Source organism: Mauremys reevesii, linkage group 2 (genome assembly GCF_016161935.1).
Source record: "Mauremys reevesii isolate NIE-2019 linkage group 2, ASM1616193v1, whole genome shotgun sequence".
Taxonomy (NCBI): domain Eukaryota; kingdom Metazoa; phylum Chordata; order Testudines; family Geoemydidae; genus Mauremys; species Mauremys reevesii.
The window spans coordinates 165,918,305-165,938,950 of NC_052624.1; the positions used below are offsets into that span (position 1 = coordinate 165,918,305).

Sequence of the window (20,646 nt, forward strand, 5' to 3'; positions counted from 1 at the left end):
AGCTGTTCTATAGCTACAACATAGAATGCATTTTCCTCAACCAATCATGGCACAACTATCAACCATTGGTCCATTTAAAAAAATTCCACTCTTTTGTTGAGCCAATTAGAAATGGGCTTTCATGAAATGGATTATTTGAAAAATATTAGCTAATGGTTGTTTGATCAGTGTGCATTAAACCATGCTTTTTTTTTTTTTTTTTTTTTTTTTTTTTTGCAAGTGGGGTTTCAAATAGGGAACCTATAGATTTTGAGCATGTCTTTTTACCAGACACCAAGAAGCCCAAATTGCCTTTGGGTGCGCCTGAATGTATTCAGAAGAGATACCACCTATTTACACTTATTTCGCTAAAAAGAGGCATCACCAGTACCAAACCCCATGTTCCAATCTGAAATTGAACTGAAGAACCAGGAAGACTCTGAGGTTGTTGCTGGTTGTAAATGAGTAAAAAAGATGTAAAGGACAGGGTGAGGAGAGATTTGTTGCCAGTTATGGAGGAGACAGACTCAAGGGCTGAGGTAAGAGGGCCTGAATCACTTTATAACAATTGTTGAAAAATTATAAGGTTTTTTTAATATATATATACATATAAGTGGGGGTGGAAGAAGAGGCTATAAATGTGGACATGGCAGCTGAGGGATCGTTGGATGATAGTAAGGCCAAGAGCCAGCAAATAACCGATGATTAATGGGCACATGGCAACATTGTTATGGTAAAAGCAGCTGAAAGCTTTTTACAGATGTGAAAAATTATTATAACTATGTGCTTAAAATGGTTTTTTTTTTTGTTTTTTTTTGTTTGTTTTTTTGGCAGATAATTAAGCCAGGACCATACAGGATCACAGTCCAGGTGTGTAGCAAGTGGCTGTCAGATGCAAAGCACTCTGAGCCAGAAGCATATGATGAGAGAAAATAGCTTAGAGCATCCTGGAAAAAAAATAAAAAAGCTTAAAATTATAAGGGATTAAACATCTATATGTTTGTTTTTAATAACAGGGAGCATAGACAGCTGATAAGGAGAGAGAGACAGTTGCCAGCAGCCTGACTGCTGTGGGTGCTGGCTGTGATGATTCAGAAGCAAACCAGGGTATGATTGAGGTAGCATGAGTGAATTTTTTTCCCTTTTTATTTTTTAAATTACTGCAACAAAGAATTTAAAATCTACTTTTTTCTTTGCTTTTGACAGACATCTTCAGAGGATGAAAAGGATAAATGTAAGCAGAGTCAGGATGAGCCCCACCCTGACATCTGATGGTAAATTATGGGGAGTTCGGAAAGAAGTTTCAAGTGTTTGCATTGGCATTTCAGTTATTTGCATTGGCACTCCCACCCCACTTAGCATACCGCAAAGCAGCATGGGATGGTTATTTTCACAGCTGTGGGCCCCCCAATTTCATTGTTATTGGGGCAGGAGGAATGAAATGTCACCCTGATTAAGTAAATGAGGAACTACAAAACTGTCTTATGATAGAGGGTTTCATTATCAATTAAATAGCACTTGCTAGACAAGGGACATGGGTTCCAAAACCCATTGAAAGGAGAGAGGCTGGGGACAGATAGCTGTACTTGGTGGTATAAGCTCCTTGTGTGAGCCAGAAGCACCAGTTCCACCTATGCCTCTCTCCACTGTGGAATGTCAGAGTTAATTTTTGATTCCCTTAAGAATCTAGATACAGGTTACTGAGCTGAATTCACTGGCACTGGGGCTCCCCTACTATGAGCTGGAATCACTAAGAGCTGAAATCACTGAAGAGCTGGACTTGCTGAGCGGAGAGCACTGAGTACTGTGCTAATGAGTGGGGGAGCCTGAAGCAATACCGTGGAGCAGAGCAGCTGGCAGAGTGGAGTGGAGCAGTTTGTGCAGCCCTGGGTGAGTGGAGCCAAGCAGCTTGCGAGGACGGCCGGAGCAGATCACAGGACAGCTGGTGGACCAGAGCAGAGCAGCCCACAGAGCCAGCGGAGCTGAGCTGTTTGCGGGGACGGCTGGTGGAAGCAGAACCCTATGAAGAGGCAGGGCAGTTGGCCCCGAACCACGTAAGGTGCCCCTTTCTACCCAGGCTGGGGAGGGGGACGTCTGCAGAGAGACTCTTGAACTCTGGGGCTGCACTGACCCGGGACAGAGACTTTTGGATTTTGGGACTTTTGGGACTGTGGGTGATTTGGGGGTTGCTGGACTCAAGGGCCCAGAGAGAAGGACACAGCCCAATTTGCTGGGGTGGGTCTTTGCTCACAGTTTGACCTGTGAACTCTAGTTGAGGTATTTTCCCAATTTAATGCTTGTTGTTTATCTCATGTAATTAAACCAAGAGTCTGTGCTTGCGAGAGGGGAAGTATTGCCTCCTCGAGGCACCCAGGTGTGTGTGTAAGATTTTCCCAGGTCACTGGGTGGGGGCTCGAGCTGGTTTGCATTATGTTGTGGGGAAGGGACCCCTATGTATTGAACCTGGCCCTTGCTGCTATCAATTCAGCCTGGCAGAGGGGTTACATAAAGAGAACTGGTCTTCATAAGGATAAATATGATATGCACATGCTGCTTTTGCATGAAGCAAATTTTTTAAAAAAAAGTTTATATAAGGAGAAAGAACAGGAGTACTTGTGGCATCTTAGAGACTAACACAAGTACTCCTGTTCTTTTTGCGGATACAGACTAACATGGCTGCTACTCTGAAACCTGTTTATATAAGGAGGTTGACCAGCAGAGCTGTAAAGTTGATATGACTGCTGTTAGGGATGTTGTAGTAAAAACAATTTACCACTGTTTGAAAGGATAGGTTTTTGATAACTCTGAAGCCTGTGTGATGGACGCACCCAGTCAAAGCCTTCCCCAATTGTATGTTTTGGGGACCCGCAGAAATATTTAATCAGATTAGATTATTTAGTTTAAACTGAATGTGGCATGGATCCAAAATATAATTATGTCCAAAGGCTACAAACTGAAAGGGCTTAACTTGACCAGTGATACTGTAACCAAAGTTGTGAAAATGATAAGTGAGGTAGAAGAGTCACCAGACCTGATGTCACTGCTGACAGGGCATTGGAAATAAAGTGTCAGCAAAAATTGGCCAGTTGGTGTGTAGGAGGTTTATAAAATAGATTATAAAACATTTTACCTGACACAACCTCTTCCTAAAGGGCAGGGGAGGGAAAATAACCCTAACACTGAATATTGATTAAGACGCACGTGGTCTATAGTCCAAAACAAATGTAAAATACAAATGTAAAAAAAAAAAAAAGATGTGTATAGAATTAATTTAAAACATGGTGCCTTATTTCTGTATTAAATAAAAACAAACAAAAAATCCAAGCTTCTGGTTTTTTGCATTTTCAAGTAAGACAGGTCAGAAATGGCAGGATTACTAAAGAAAAATGTGTTACTCTCCTGGGGAGGTTGGGAATTTTGGGGGTGTAAAAACCCTTATTTCAGGCTGCTAAAAACCATGGTTAAACTCTGAGCAGAAAGCATGTTGCAGCTTGGCTTACAAATTAAGATGCTTACACTTTGTGGAAGCCAGCAAGAATTAAATTGAAAAGAAATACAGTGGCCACGTCTGATGTGGGGGGGCATAATGGCAGGCAGATTGGTTGACATGGCCCCCAACTCTAACCACAATGATGATCATAAATATATTTTAATGTAAAATATATTTACATTTTGTCTAAATATGTCTGGGCAGCATCTCTAAAGAATAAGACTGGGGATGAGGTAGTAGAGGCATTTAAAGCTATTTTTAGACAAGGCCATGTGCTTCCAAAATTACCATCAGATTTAAAGAAAGAGTTTTTAAATAAAGCTTTAAAGACTTTGTTAAACAACTAGGTGTACACCATTTTGTTACCAATAACAAAATCAAGGTAAGGATGGTGGAGAGGTTCAACAGAACTTTAAAATTTGAAGATGTAAGGTATTTTACCACCTTTCGGTACATCAACATACTACAGGCCTTCATAGACAGTTACAATAGAAGTTATCAGAGAACTATGAGAGGACGACCAAATGATGTTACCCATGCTAACTTGCTGAGCCTGTGGAAAACTGTCTATGAGGATAATTTTAAAATAAAGATGCTGTGAGTGCTTTTGAAGAAAGGAGATCACGTAAGAGTATCTAAATTGAAAGAAGCTTTTGAAAAGAGAGATCAGCAAACCTTGACCAATTAAATATTTATCTTGTCTGGGGTTTTATCACTAAGGCAGTGACCTGAGTACACATTAAAAGATTACGCTGAAGAGGAAGTTGTTGGGTCTTTTTACTCTGAAGAATTACAAAAAGTAAACCCTAATCAGGACCATGTTTGCAGAATAGAAAAGATTCTAGCCAAGAAAAGACGGGGGAGAAACAAGTATTTTCTGGTGAAATGAAGAGGGTGGCCTGAAAAATTTAATAGCTGGATTGAAGTGCCTCAAGTTCAAGACCTATGATAAAGGGGAAAAAAAGCCCCCTTCAGTTATTATATTAGCATATGTAGCAATGCATCTGTGGGGGCTTTTCCTCAAAATATTAGTTTAAACTGTACAATGCAACTGGCAAAGCCTTTAAATTTGATTGGACATTGGGATGTTGCTTTGTCAGAAATTCATTATCATCATTCATGGAACATGGTCTCTCATGATATACCATTCATGATATCATCAAAAAAGAAAGCCAGTACTTCCACGTAGAAGTCAGCTATTATTCAAGCATTCAGCATTTAGTAGACAACATTATCAGTGACCCAAAGAAACCAGAGGTTAGTGTAGTGAATGATGCTTTGACCAGAATGTTTGGTTATAAATGAAAACAAATGATGAAAAATACTCTTTTTGTACATGGGGAGAATTGGCAACAATATTGGGAATGACCCCAAATCAGAAATGTAAGATACCCCTAGACCTTACAGGGCAGTTATCTGTTTATACATGTATACCAATATAGTGGAACATCAGTTAATGGGAGGACTACTACGTGCCACTGTTTTGCTGTGTTCCCATCCATGGCAGCAACAATGAATTTCTTACTATCACATATGACAAACCACATTATGTCCCCATGAGTAAGCAGCATATTGGTACTATCACTACTGAAATAAAGATGAATCAGAATAAACATGTTTTATTTTGTTTTAGGAAGGTGATTTATTAAACTGAATTTGTGCCCGAGGAAAGCTGAAGGATGGTGATTATAAAAAAAGCAATGGGGATTCCTTTTTGTTGGTTGAAATGATTTTCTAAGAAAGAGGAAGAGATGCCTCCAAAATACTCTTCCTCCCTTTCTGTCTGCTCACAGCCTCAACACCATCTGAAGGACAAAGGACTTAACATTGAGGGAGGGGTCCTGGCTGAAAGGCATCTAGCCAGTAAGACTTGAAGCATAGGGTGAAAGAAATCTTTGCTTTAAATTCATCTAGCTTATTAAGTTAGACATTAGCTTGTATTTTTTACCATTTATTTGCCTTGTAACCAATTCTGACTTTTATGCCTCATTACCTGTAGTCATATAAAATCTTTATGTAGTTAATAAACGTGTTTTACCTAGACTAGTGTGTTTGGGATTTGTGCATATCATTTTCTATTAATGAAATGACAGACTTTATATTAGTTTGTATTGTTCAGGAGGATGCTGGGCAGTACAAGACACACATTTTGGGGACAAGTCTGGGACTGAGAATTTGCTGGTGTCACTCTGCAATATAATTCATGAATAGCTGGCTAGAGTATTCATACAGCATAGCTGGGAGTGATTTACATGTTGGATGCTGTGTATGAGAAGACCAGGAGTGGTTGCTCTTGCAGCAGAGCAGTGTAAAAGGCACAGCAGGCTGGAGAATTGAGGGGACAGCACCGTTCAACGGTCCAGACTGTGAGTTGGGGAATGTCACAACACCTGTCATTAGTCTCTGATTAAAACTGGAAACTTGAGAGTAGAGATTTGGTTCTCAGTGGCACTGCCCTCTACAGTCAACATGATAGTGTATGTGGTTTCTGATAATGTATTCGATGTGAACCATAGACGGGGTATTCTGTTTGACTATATGTGATTACAAACACTGTGCAGTTAACACGTGTTTTATCAAAGGACACTTTTTTCAGTGTTTTTTTTCTGAGTGACCTGCTCCCAACAGTTTCTGTGTCCAGAAGACCTCTGAGGCTTATTGTTAACACACACCACCATATTTTACACTGGCTTGCCCTCTGTTTACCAAAACAGGGACCAGGCTAGTTCTTTGACTCCAATGGATTTTCCCCAGACAGTAACTTCGTTCCTAAATCTATCATGACTTTTTAAAACCATAACTCTAATAACATTGTGTTTCACCAGAGACTGCTACAAGGCCCTCTAGCTGTACCCTGAGGATAGAGTATGTATTTTTTTAAAGAATGTAGTAAAGGTTTATCTTTCGATCATATTTTAAAATTGTATACAAATGATTTACCAGAAATGACCACATTGTGGTATAATTTGTAAAAGCGAAAAAGTCAGGCATGTCCAGATGTGCCCCAGACATGTTTCAACATGTCCAGACAGGTCTTTCTTGTCGTGAGTTTAAAGATATGCATCAATAAAGCTGATGGGTTTAAAAATAAACAAAACACACTTTTTTGTTGAAGTATTTAATTTCTACTGTTAACCAGTTGTAACTTTTAAAGAGGTTCCATTTTTAAAGAGGTACATTTCTAAAAGGAGTGATGCTACTTTCAATCTCGGTTCTTTTTTGACACTTGGGAGGCTCTAGACATGTATTTAGACATTCTAAAAACTCTGCATTTGGTAACATATCCTACAACAGATGTAGGCGCATTCAACCCAACCCTTTAGGAGGCCTATTATTAGCAAGAGAATAAACGCCGACTAATTTAGGGCTGACTAAATAGGGATGTGAGACCCCCACAGCTGCTGCCCTCCAGTACATAGAGCTTCCTTTATCACCCAAAGAAGAAACGTCTTTATGATGCCTAAGTTTATTTAACAATATTTCAGTGTTTTTTAATACCTCCTGAATGACAATCTGATGAACCTCCCTCCTTCTCCTCCTCCTCCCGCCCTCCACCTCCCGCCCCAGACTTCAGGAGATCAAATTTGCTTTTGCTCAGGGAGAGAGACTTATTTTAGTCTTTTCCACTGCACTCTGCTTGGCAAATACCAGCTATCTTTGCAGGGCCCTGTCAAAGTTTAGCCTTGTCCTAGTTGATAAACTGGATCTTTGAAGAATGTCTTTCATCTCAGAATCAAATTGGTGAGTTGTTGTGGGTCTGATATTTTCTTCACTACTAGAGGCACCTTTCATTTGTTCTAGCTGATGGCTAGGAATGAGGTACAATTTTTCAGCATGTTCCATTATCAGCTACTTAAAAGTTCTGACAGTAGGGGAAGTGCAAAGCTTGACATAGAACCAATAAAGCCCCTGGCCTGTTTTACAACCAGCTTTTTAATTTTGAGGGACAGTCTTTTATTGCTCGATTTTTTTTTAATAACCCCTCATTTTCTTTTTAGGACGCTTAGATGCCAGGGTTACATTGAGATGTTTCCTTTAAAAAGGGTTAAGTGCTATTTTTGAGATGGCTGCTACCAGGTCATCAGGGGAAAAGCACAGAATAGCTTTCCTTTTCTGTGGTCTGATATTGAGGAGTTTGAAAAGAGCCAGGTTTCTCTGTACATGGCTAGACATGCTTGTGAGGGTAACACACTTTTTAAAAATGGTGCGGGGTTGGTAAAAATAATACTTCTCAGGGTCTTTTTTCCAAAATGTATACATAAGGTTAGTTTTTGGGCTGGAGGGGGGCGAAAGGTGTGTTCTTAACCTGTAGGCTTCTGATGAAGAGCTTAAATCAGGTATCCATAGGGTTTTATGGTAGAGTCCTAAAAAGCCTCCATAGAGAATTGTGTTTTGCCAGAGCATATTTGACACTCAGTGTGATAATTTTCAGTTTCTCAGAAGCTTTTAAAGACAACTATATATTTTGTATTTAAATTCTTTTGGCTTTTTTCCCCCTGACAAAAATGTTTTGCATGATGTATATAATATTCAGGTTCCTGTGGTGTACATATGTTGTAAAGGCTCTCTCGATTTCACAGCTTTCAGAAGCAGATTCCATCAGGTAATCTATTATTACCACATTCCCTTTATTACTAGGAAATAAGTGTTCATCAGTAAAAGTATCAGGTAAACATTCCAAAAACGTAATACATGGAAATTCTGTAATAACTCTTTATACGATGGCTGCCAACAACTATAACACCATACAGTATTTTCAAGTATGCACGATAACAGCCTATTGCTGTTTTATAACAATTGCTTTTTAAATAGATTTTCCTGAATTTGAAGGGCCACAAAGCAAAGGGTGCCATTTCAGGGGCAGGACCGTCTGCTGCCTAGGGCACCAAAAAAGGTGGCGGCTCTCCTGTATGTACCCCTGTTCCTTCCACTCATTCGAAATTATAACACACATCTTTTCACTCTTTTGGAGAGCAGATATTACTCATGTAACACTGGAGGCCATCTATGCTGTGTGTCATCTGTTGGGATATGTATGGGTTAAGTAGAGATCTGGGAAGCTGCTAATGTGCTGACATGGCATTAGGGGACAAAGGCATAAGAATGTTGTAGTTCTTTGTTTAATAAATAAATTGCCATATTTTGACCTTCCCTGTTGCCTGTAAGAATTGATAAGTGTTGCAGCTGCATAAGAAATGTGGGGATCTAAAGGATACCTTTTGGGTAAAGCAGTGTTATCTCCTCCTCCCTTCCTTTCCCAGATACATAAAACATGCCCGGCTTATGGCCTCTTCCTCCCTCCCCTGAGAATTGCTTATGGCCCCTTCCTCCCTCCCCTGAGAATTGCTCATGGCCCCTTCTAGCAAATTTTGAATAGTGATGTCAATAGTAAAGTCTGAGGGCTGGTCCACACTAAGAAGCGGGGTCGAACTAGGGTACGCAAATTCAGCTACATGAATAGCGTAGCTGAATTCGAAGTACCCTAGTTCGAACTACTCACCCGTCCAGACGCTGCGGAATCGAAGTCCGCGGCTCCAAGGTCGACTCCGCCACCGCCGTTTGCAGTGGTGGAGTACCGGAGTCGACCGCGGCGCTTCCAGAGTTCGAACTATCGCGTCCACATTAGACGCGATAGTTCGAACTCCGAGAAGTCGAACTCACCGCGTCGACCCGGCTGGTAAGTGTAGACTAGCCCTGACACTCTGTCCGAATTAGCAAACCAAAATTATTCAAAATATTTATAAGCATTAAATTTTCTTTGGTGATTTATCCAGTGTCTCACACATTCCGGATACGCCTGAGGAGTTTCTTCAGGTGCATTAGGAAGGGTAGATTTTGCTCCTTCAGAAGCAGGTTTATGGCTATTTCCCTTTCTTGGCTGGGGGAATTTTGTGAGCATTCATTCTTTTTCTTAAAAGTGTTCTGGCTTTTTTAAAGTTTCTTGGCCAGACTCCTCCTCAATCTTTTAGATCTCTCCCATTTTTTTTCCTACTCTTCTTTACGTTTTTAGTAGGGCTGTAATTAAATCTCAGTTCATGTCTCCAATAAACTGAAAACAAAATTAATGTGTTAATTTTGCCTCTGCCTACAGCTCTGGGTGGGACATGAGGGGGCTGAAGCCCAGAGCACCCAGGCCCAAGACAGAAAACATCCACAAATATCTAAATAAAAGGTATTCTAATATTGTTTAACAATATGATTAAAACTGCAACTAATCACAATTAATTTTTTTAGTCTTGCAATTAATCACAATTGTTTTAATTGCTTGACTGCCCTAGTTTTTAAGTTTCATGTTTAGTCACCACTCTCCTGTACCCTTCACCACCTTCTCCAGTCTTACAAATATTGCCCGTTTTTCTATTATCTTTTGATTTAAGGCCTCCCTCTCTTCTGGAGAGTATTGCTTCTGATACAAATCAAAAACTAGATTCTTAAGCTTTTTCTCTGTTGAATGCCTGAGAGAGGTAAGAAGACCTCTTTGCATTCAGCAATTGCTGAATCAAAACCAGTAGAAATATTTGACCCTGTAAAGAGTACAGATGGCCTCTTCTTTGCCTATTTATGTGCAGTGAAGGCTCTGGATGTGCATGTTTGTTCAGAATTGAGGGTGCTGGCCCTTTTGTATCATGGCTTGAAACTACAGTGGCTTCAGCGGATCTTGTAGAAGCTATCTTTGCCCTTTTTAAAGCAGGTTCCTCTGATCTATCTTTCTTATTGCTGCTGTATATCTTGTTGGATAACACTTGATGAGTCTGCCAATGCATATAAATAAAATGTTTTAGGTTCCAGTTTAAAACAAAAACCTGTGCTAAAGTATCACAGAGCCCAGGGACAGGGTCTACACCTCTGACAAACATATTGTAAATTCCTGCATGGCACAATTATCATTTTAAGTAAGGCAAAACCCAAGTGTAAAAAAGGAGGGAAAAAAAGGGAGGTGGGGGCGAGGGGAAGAAGCTTTCTCTTATCAATGCAGAAAGCAGCACACCAAATTCACAGTCTTTATATTATACAAAACAAGTTGCTGTTAGTATAGGCCATTCTTTTTAACTCCATGCATATGTATTTCAAAAACCAATGTTCAGGCTGTCACAAACCAGAAATCCCTTATACATGCAAAACCATGGTTGTTTTAATTCAGTTGTTGTAAATTTCTAATAGCAATAACCCTTTAGTATTAGTATTTAGTAGTATTTAGGGAGGAAAATTTATTGTTTGACATTTGTACACTCTCTCAACCTAATTCCAATAAACAACCAAACATTTTAAAACACAGTCATTTTAAAGATGCAAACTCATATTAAAAAAAGAACAACCCATGCCATCTGTTGACTTTGACTTCCATCTTGGTCTAAATTAAAAAAATAATTTAAAAAACTTTAAAAGCATTTATTTAAAAATAAACTATCATCCTGTAAAACTTTAAACATCTTACCAAAATATGTTAACACTTCTAGTGTACCTTGTGATACTTCAAGGACAAAGGCATTGTCCTATTTAAAATATATATATATATTGCTAAACACCCCACATGCATAAAAAATGATGGAACAAACAAAATAGTGCTTTCTCTTACCATTTCATTGCTCTCCTTCTTGCTCATACTCAGCTTCTGGCAAACAGAGGCTGGGGACATCATCTCTGCCCATCCTGGCATTGGTGGACCTATCCTCCATTAACTCATCTAGTTCTTTTTTGAACCCTGTTATAGTCTTGGCCTTCACAACATCCTTTGGCAAAAAGTTCCATAGGTTGATTGTGCATTGTGTGAAGAAATACTTCCTTATGTCTGTTTTTAAACCTGCTACCTATTAATTTCATTGGTGACCCCTAGTTCTTGTGTTCTGAGAAGGAGTAAGTAACACTTCCTTATTTACTTTCTCCACACCAGTTATGATTTTATAGACCTCAATCATATCCCTCCTTAGTCGTCCCTTTTCCTCATATGGAAGCTGTTCCATACCCCTAATAATTTGTGTTGCCCTTTTCTGAACCTTTTCCAATTCCAATATATCTTTTTTGAGATGGGGCGACAACATCTGCATGCTATATTCAAGATGTGGGCGTACCATGGATTTATATGGAGGCAGTATGATATTTTCTGTCTTATTATCTATCCCTTTCCTAATGATTCCCAACATTCTGTTGCTTTTTTGACTGCCACTGCACATTGAGTGAATGATTTCAGAGAACTATCCACAATGATTCCAAGATCTCTCTCTTGAGTGGTAACAGCTAATTTAGACCCCATCATTTTACATATATATATATATATATATAGTTGGGATTATTTTTTCCAATGTGAATTACTTTGCATTTATCAACTCTGAATTTCATTTTGTAGCCCAGTCACCCAGTTTCATGAGGTCCTTTTGGAGCTCTTCTCAGTTTGCCTGAGACTTAACTATCTTGAATAATTTTGAATCATCTGCAAATTTTGCCACCTCACTGTTTATCCCTTTTTCCAGACCATTTATGAATATGTTGAATAGGACTGATCCCAGTACAGACTCCAGAGACTATATACCTCTCTCCATTCTTAAAACTGACCATTTATTCCTACCATCTTTAACCAGTTACCGATCCATGAGGGGACTTTTCCTCTTATCCCATGACAGCTTACTTAGCTTAAGAGCCTTTGGTGAGGGACCTTGTCAAAGGCTTTCTGAAAACCTAATTATACTATATCCACTGGAGCCCCCTTGTCCACATGCTCGTTGACCCCCTCAAAGAATTCTAGTAGATTGGTGAGGCATAATTTCCCTTTACAAAGGGAAAATTAGCTTTGAAGAAATTTATTTTATAAAATTTGATGTCAATTCTCATTTTATTTCATAGTTGAAAACAATTTTTTCTGCAAAAGAATATATCTGCAGAAAATCTGTTGCTTTTTTCTCAGTTAATGCCCACATTTGTAAAGAGATTTTTGCTATCCATTTGCTTAAAAAATTATTAAACCTCTGTAACTGGATTAGGACCAAAAGCTGTCTTTATGCTTTAATCATGTTGTGTTTAATCCAATACAAAACCATGCTAATATAGCTTTTAAACATTTCTCATTTTATTTAATTTTTATCCTATGATTTTTTTTTTTGGCTGATAGTCTTTTTTTTTGTGGGGAGGGGGAGAGAGAACAGAGCAAGGGTTAGTGGGTCAATTTTTATCTATGTCCTTCATGCAGTTTTCTTCTAAGGAAAAAAAAAAGGAGGCAGGGACAAGTTGCTACATAATTTCTCTCTTTCACGAAGTTACTCAATCTTTTAAAACTTTTATTGTAAAACAACTCTCTAAATGATTATTTTATATATTAAGTCAATTAAAAAAATTAAAAAGACTGTTTTGAATACATTTTATTTGTATTGTAAATATTATACATGGTAATATTACTATTTCCCAACAATCTATTTCTTCACAATCTACCAGTACATTTCTACATTTTTAAAGGGTTTTTCTTATTAGGCAAGTCCTTTAGACTAATATCTACCTTTAAGCTCTGTCACAGGGATAATAATTATGGAAATTAAGTAAATATGTAAAAGCATGCTTACTATATTTAATTTTAATCCCATAATAAAAAGTACTTTGCTGCAAAAATTAACAGTTTTTAAAAAAGCAGGAGGGGCTGTGTGGAAACATGCTGCTTCAAATAGGCCTCAGTTACTGCATGCTAATTTTTCACATAGTTTTCACAAACTTTCCTTCATGCTAATTTTTGTATTGAAATACATATGTAAACATTTCCCCTGCATTTTAAACAATATTTTATAGCAAATTCTACTCATTTGAGGATTTTCATATTATACCCAGGTGATCTTTACAATTTACAAGTAAAGCAGTTTTTGTTAACATTTTTTAAAGGATAGGGAAATGCATCTTAAATATTTTTATTTCACTACAGGTCTTTACATCTGAGTCAAAATGACCAAAGCCGTTTTCTTATGTTAAACTTTGATAGACTTAAAAAACTGTATGTTAGCAAAAGAACATGACCTTTTTAAATTTAAAAAAAAGTCTGGAAAGGGATGGGCATCATGAGGATGCTTCTTCAGATAACAATGGTGATCCGGGTCTGTCTTTATCTTACATCTTCATACAGTTAGAAAGGGCGTCCCTTTGTTGCAAAATGCTGTTTTCTTTGTGTCATATTTAGATCCAGTATAAAAGCAAGTTAATATAGCTTTATTTCTAATAAAAAAACTTTGTTGCAGAAGTTAACAGCTTCAGATAACAAGGGCGTGTGTGGGGATAGTCTTTATCTTAGGCTTTGTCTACACTACACACCTTTAGCGACATGGCTGTGCTGCTACTGCCGTGCCGCTAACAGGTGTGTAATGTACTGTTGTTTGTCGGCAGGAGCGAGCTCTCTCACCAGCAAAAAATGTCCACCCCCAATGAGCAGTGGTAACTTTGTCAACAGGAGAGTGCTCCTGCTCACAAAGTGCTGTTTACAACTGTGTTTTTCGTCCGCAAAATGTTTGTTTTTTTGGTGTGTGTGTGTGTGTGTATTTTAACACCTCTGAACAACAAAAGTTTTGTCGTTCAGTTGCCAGTGTAGATAAAGTTACTGTTTCATGCAATTATTCATTCCACAGGGCTTTTGTTTTTTTAAAACTCTGATGGGAAAATTACATTGACCTAAAAAATCTTCATGCTTTAAAAAGGATAGCCTGTAAACCAGCGTTACAAAGCTTAAATTAAAGGGCCTCCTTTCAGCTAAAGTCACTAAATGCTAATTTCCAATAAAACGTTAAGTATATGGAATAAGGGCGACTGATATAAAGGTTAGCCATAACTTTCATGAGGATCTTTCCACCATTTTTGAAAACCAGGGCTAAAAGTAATTTAACTCCTGTTGTAAAACTAAATTTACATAAATGCTATAAATGAAGAAATCTACATGCATGATGCCTTTGATTCATGTTTTAAAAGTTTGTTTGTTAAACCTTTCCTTGGTTCAACAATGTTTAGATTAAAAAAAAATTGGAAAGAAAAACTGTGTGGTGGGGGAAAATAGCCTTCTTATCTCAGGGGAAAAGGGTTAACTCTTATGCATAAGCTACTTTTTTCTTTTGTTTGTGTATGTATTTTGTATAAAGTTAAAGCTTCCTTTACAACAGTTTTCCTTCAGGCAAAACTTTAAAGACTAATGCATTTGTTAAAACTTTAATAGCATTTAAAAAGTTAAGAAAGAAAAAGGCAGTGGGGAGAAACAGCCTTCTTATTGCTTATCCACTGTTTTACATAAGCTGTTTTTTTCTTTCAAGTTAGCCTGTGTGTATGTTTTGTATAAATCTAAAGCCTTTAGGCAACACTTTAAAATCAAGCTACCACTATTTTTCTTTAAAGGCTGGTCTAGATCTACAAAAAATTATGTTAGCTACAGTGTCTGTCTTTTCATTCATTTGTATTATCTGGTCAATGGCCAATGGTCAATAGCTCCACAATGATTGTTTCAGGAAAATGCATTCTATGATGTAGCTATAGATCAGCTTCTGATTGGCCCAGCCAAGAGGCGTGGTTTGCCCACAAGGCTCACTGGCCCTGGAATTGTCAGCATTTCCCTAGAGGTAGCAGCTAGGTTAAGCCTCTCTTCTCTCCTCTGGCCCTCTCCTCTGTTCCATGTGCACAGGCTTTCTTGCTGCTTTAAAACTTTCTCTCTCTGCAACAGCCTTTTATTTTTCTCAGCTGTTCTCTCTCACTTGTTTGTTTTCTCTAAAATAAACATGCTCTAGTCTTTATTTTTGACTTTATTTCAAAATACCATTTTTATTTTCTAAAAAAAACTTCATTTTTTTCCTAAAGCTCTTTTAAAACTCTCCTCTTATAACATGATGTTATGGAAGTAGCTGTGGCTGATGGCAGAGAAGCAGCAGCAGAGAGATGGCAGCTGTGAGCCATTTGCAGAGGCAGCAGCAGCTTGACAACCACCCCCTCCAGGGTTGGGAGGTGAACCCTATGAACACATGCTGAATCTTTGCTAATTAAGAACAGCCAATTGCGAGTGGAGTGGTAAAGGGGCATTCATTTGTCAGACTTCCCCCTCCCCCCCCCCGCAAGGTGGGGAACTGAGGCAAAGGACACTGCAGGGTTGGGTTTGCTTATGGTCACATACTTTTGAATGTGGCTGTGGTGTTGTTCCAAATTAATACTTGGGTCCCTTTTCCTTCTAATAAATGTTCTCTTTTGTTATACACAGAGCCGGTGCTTGTAAGTGACACAGTATTGCCCCTCAGAGGTGCCCATGGGTTGTGTTAAATTTTCCCAGATCACTGGGTAGAGGCTTGAAGCAGTTGTGTGTTGTAGTGTTAAGAGGAACCTCTAGATATTGAACCTAGCCCTTGTTGCTGCTGACTCCATCTAGCAGAAGGGTTACATAATAAAATATGGTATTGCACCTTCTGCCAAAGAGATGGGGTTCATATTTCTTTAACAAATAATATGACCTTGACAAGAGGGGTAAACAGATCACAGAGGGAAAACTGATCTGTTGGCACTTAGAAATGGGATTAGATTAAAAGCAAATTGTAATCAAATGCTTTTTTTGATACAACTTGATCTGGCTGCCTATAATATATCATAGGTTCACAAGAAACAAGCATTCTCTTGACAGTCCACAAACTTTAAAAATATGAAGCAGAATTTAAAAAAAAAATCTTTATGTACTGTGTCTGGTTTCTTTCAGGTTGTTTAGCATTTCCTGTTCCAGTCACACCAGTTTCCCTTATTATACCACTGTAAAGAAGAGGATCATAATCCCCTTCCCCCTTGACCTTGCATTTGAGCCATTAACTATTACTGATCCTAGTTTAGTTTTTCCCCGAGATGCTTGCATAGCGTTGAGTCCTACTAACAGCTTCTAAGACTGGTTGTCTTCAATATAAGGTGATTTTATTGGTGATTCTTTGGACAGAGAAATCACATAATAAGACAGGTTTACTTCTCCTTATCTACTTGGGCTACAAAAAACACGGCCACATAGGCACTGAGGTTCCATTTTAAAGTATGGAAATTTTGGGCCCAGGTCTTTCACTTATGCCAGCTTGGCTTTATTGACTTCAGTGAAGTTGCACAGGATTTACATCAGCACTGAGTGGTGGATCAGGCCCACTACCTACACATTTCTTTTAGCACAACTAATGCCTGTCTGTCTTTCAGTGTCTGTCACATGTAAAAACAGTATGTTTTCAGAGTTCTTTTTATCATATGGGAAACATTTTTTAAGAACACTGTTTTGTGGTTACGGCTATGGATGGTGATTCAGAACCAGAACTCAAACCCAGACCTTCTGACACAGACTATGTGTGACTGTCAGTTTACACTTAATCTCTAGATGCCTCAGTTTCTCACATATAAAATGGAGAACACTTTTTTTCTTCTTCCCACTTTCCTCTCCACCTGTCTTTTATTTAGACTGCAATCTCTTTGGTGGCACGGATGGTTTTTCACTACATGTTTGTACAGTACCCAGCATAATCTGGTCCTGACCTTTTTTGAAGCCTATAGTTACTATTGTAACACAAAAAATAAGTCTTCCTGGAGAGCCCATCCTTTTTGTAGCTTTCAAAACCAGACCAGAATTGCTAAAACTGAATCCAATTAATTTGACTTGTTTTTCTTCCTGCCTGCTTTTGGTAACTTTCTTGGAGAGTTATGCCCATTGAATGATAAGGTGAAATACCATCAGCTTTGGATTCCAGATTAAGCAAAAAAAAATATTATTTAATGTTTGTCCCTACTTGTAGTATAATCATTTGCCTCTTCAACAACCCGCCTAACATTTTGGGGCCTATATCACATTTTTTTCACGTCAAACCTGTACCTTTTCATATCTTAAGTATTCTCAGACTAGGTCAAGCTGAGCCCACAGGTCAATTTCCCCACATTGGTTTGATCAGTCTACCTGTTGTGGTTTTTGTGTAGCAAAAAGAGTCACTGAAAAGGTAATGGGATCAGTTAGAGCCTTCAATGTTAGTCAATAGGGAAAATGAAAGTACTACACTTCCAAGTTCTTTGAGTGGGGGCAGAAGGGAGAGGAGGATGTCTCTTGGACCCAAAACATGTACAAAAATTTTAATAAAATGTGATGGGCAAGTCACTGCCTCTTCTTTCTTTAAGTATTCTCAAAATCTGAGAATTAGTTTTATATGCATGCTGGTTGTGGTTTTAGTGTAGTGAAAAAAGTCATTTAAAACGGTGTTGGGGTCAATTAGACCCCAAATTAATTATGCAGGTATTCCAGCACCGGATTGTCTTTATTTTGAGGCAGCAGTTATGATGTGTTTATATGAAATTTTCAACATTGTTTTTACCATCATAGTTTTTGTTTTTTTTATCCAAAGAAATGCACCAAAAAGGTCAGGAGGAAGGGGATCTGTGAGGCCCCAGATAATACAATTATCCAGCAAATTAAATTTCTTTGAAGATAACACTGTCAAATTGGTTTTCTGGGAAGCCTACACTTGCTAGGAAGAGTTTCTGGGGCAATCATCAGATACATTTCCTGGTGACAAGCCCACACTTGACATATGGTGTTGCTGGGGCCAGGACTCACTGGCGCAAAGACTAATTGTTGCACTGCACATGGCGTGTCTGAGTGCTTGTATTGTTTGGATTTTGTTTAATTTATAGCATAATAAATCGTACAGTAAGAGACGGATGTTTCTCAGGGACCTAGATACAGAAATGGTGAAGCCACTGGTGAAGGGAAGAAACATTAAAGCCTTGCCTAAGGCTTCTAGGGAAGCAGTATCTAGTGTGCTGGGAATGGAGCCAGAGCCTATGAAATGGGGAAGATGTTACATCTGTTCCAGAGAATGAGAGAGAAAAGCACATCGGAAATGTGCAAAGTGTAATAACTTTGTATGTGTAGAACATATGTCACCTATTTGCTCCATTTGTTCAAAGGAGTAGGCCATTTATTGCCACTTTGCTGTGATTTGTGCCTTTAATATTGCTGGTGTTGCTATCTATTTTCATTGTGTAAGCATTAGGTCAGTTAGGTTTTCAAGACTTGTATAGTGTGTTTGTGTGACCACAGGGTCACTTGTATGCCAGTACAAGTACTAAGAAGTGTGCTTCTGAATCTAGAAAAGTTTTCCCTTGTTCATAGTTTTACAGTTCACTGGTAACAATGAAGTCAGTTTTAAATGCATCCTGTGCATTCCCCTTCTTCCCTCACAATTTTGACATAGTAGGGGTCTCCAAGACACCAATATGGAAATAGTTGGGTGATTTTGGGTCCAGTACAAAGGTTAAAATTTTCATTATATTTATATCTGAGGCATGGTCTTTCTGGACAGAGATTTGTACAGGGAGATAAGATTATCAGATCTGGAATATTATAAGCTAGTTTGTTTGTAAACTTCCCCTTAAATATTCAGATACAGTTATTTGTTACAGTATTTTAAAAGGGGATTAAAAAAGTGGGACAAAATGATTTTTGTCAAATCAATGTTAAAGCATTTTCAGGAATGTAACAACTGCCTTTTATTTTTAAGGGAAATTAATGGGAATGATCAAAACACATTTGGAAATAAGTACATGACTTTTCCACTTTTCAAAAAAAAAAGTATTGCCCTTCATGTCACAATCTAAATGTGAAACAAAAATGACAGCTTATTAGCAGACTTTATCAGACAAATCACAACAGTATGCTTGAGCTACAGTGTTTTACATTTCCTAGGTCATCATCCTGCAAACTCTCATTTATACAAGTAGCCCTTAATGACCGAATAGTCCTATAGAAATAGCCAACGAGACTGATGAAAAGACCACAGTAGGGCAAATTATTTTTTGTGAGTAACGTATTCATTAATTTAGCCTTTCTGTTCATATTATCCAGAACAAATCATGATTTTTTTCTAATTAGCTTACTGTACATAGTTGTTTGCAGCTTTCTGTGAATTAAAACATACCTTTTCAGAACAATTGTTTTGTGTAACCTTGCAAATATTTATCATGCTAATATTTGTCATATATTAGCTTTCTTCTGCCTTTTGTGGCTATTCCAGTGGTTTCTTAATCAATCCAGTACTTATTTGTTCCATATGGAAGACTTATGTTCTGTAACTGAAGTTTACCAGTTATATTAATATGCTTCAGAGCTAGATGTAAAGCTACACTGTTTGTATTGTCTTATTGGCCATGCTTTAAAGGGTACATTTATAAATTTATAAAGGGTTAATAAATGATTAATGTAATAGGTCTAAATAGTATCTGTTATAGATAGTTACAAACAACCTATTGGACTAGATAACAATCCATAACAGTTAGTTAACCACTTATTAACCTTTTATAAACTTGTTATATGAAGGTTATATTTATAAAATGTGGCCACCTTATTTTGTACTCATCCAACACAATGATGGCTCTTCTACAGACATTTAGTGGAGGAGAAAGGGAATAGAAAAATGTTGCTTCTGATTGTCAAGTTTATTGGGGCAGATTCTCTTGTTGACTAGATTCATTGTGGATGACTCTCTGTTCATTGATGTGATGAAATTAATAAGTAGATATTACAGTTATTTGTTTAGATTTCATTTAAAAAGGCATGCACTGTGCCTTTGACATTACTTAAAATATATTTACTTTCACAGAACTGTCTGTGGAGCTAGTTTTATTAATATCAGTGGTATGTTATGAAAATAGCTTTTGATTTCAAGAAATACATATTACAATAGAACAGATGTAGCATTAGATGCAAAGTATATAATAGTAAATGTCAAGTTGTTTACTCTGCTTTCAAATATAGAAAATCAAGGACATATCAGGAGAAACTGAATTATTGCTTGCGTGAGGCTGACAGACCAGATGCCAGCTAAGGTCAGAGCCAGGTCAATTCACTTTTGTGTATTAATATAGATTAAAGTGATTGTTAAATGTATGAGTGTATTTGGTGTTTAAACTTCATGATAACTAATGGGACATTGATTGCAGTGTTTTCAGTTATTTGTATCATATTATAATATAATAGCAGACATTTATATTATGTATACTCCTTGCAGCGGGGTGGTCACCTCGCTCCCACCCGGAGGGGTGAAAAGCAGCCCTGCGGAGGGCTGTGGTGGGGAAAGGCTGGGGAAGCAGCCTTAGCTGTGGCCATGCCCCAATCAGGGCCCAGCTGGCCCTTATAAGGGGGCAGCGGGCCAGGAGCAGTCAGTCTCTCTCTCTCTAGCTTG

The 20,646-nt window shown here is 38.1% G+C and overlaps 1 long non-coding RNA gene across 3 annotated transcripts; it reads left to right on the forward strand.

Annotated features, from left to right (window-relative positions):
* The first annotated feature begins 226 nt into the window (after positions 1-226).
* On the forward strand, positions 227-5,401 carry LOC120398479. 3 transcript variants are annotated; one of them, XR_005594469.1, is made up of 5 exons: positions 227-518; positions 814-849; positions 996-1,097; positions 1,186-1,253; positions 5,103-5,401. It is a non-coding gene; the product is annotated as an uncharacterized LOC120398479 (long non-coding RNA). The 3 variants fall into 3 exon arrangements; XR_005594467.1 differs by lacking the exon at positions 5,103-5,401 and having other exon boundaries at positions 1,186-1,324; XR_005594468.1 differs by lacking the exon at positions 5,103-5,401 and having other exon boundaries at positions 996-1,086; positions 1,186-1,324.
* Positions 5,402-20,646: the final 15,245 nt, after the last annotated feature.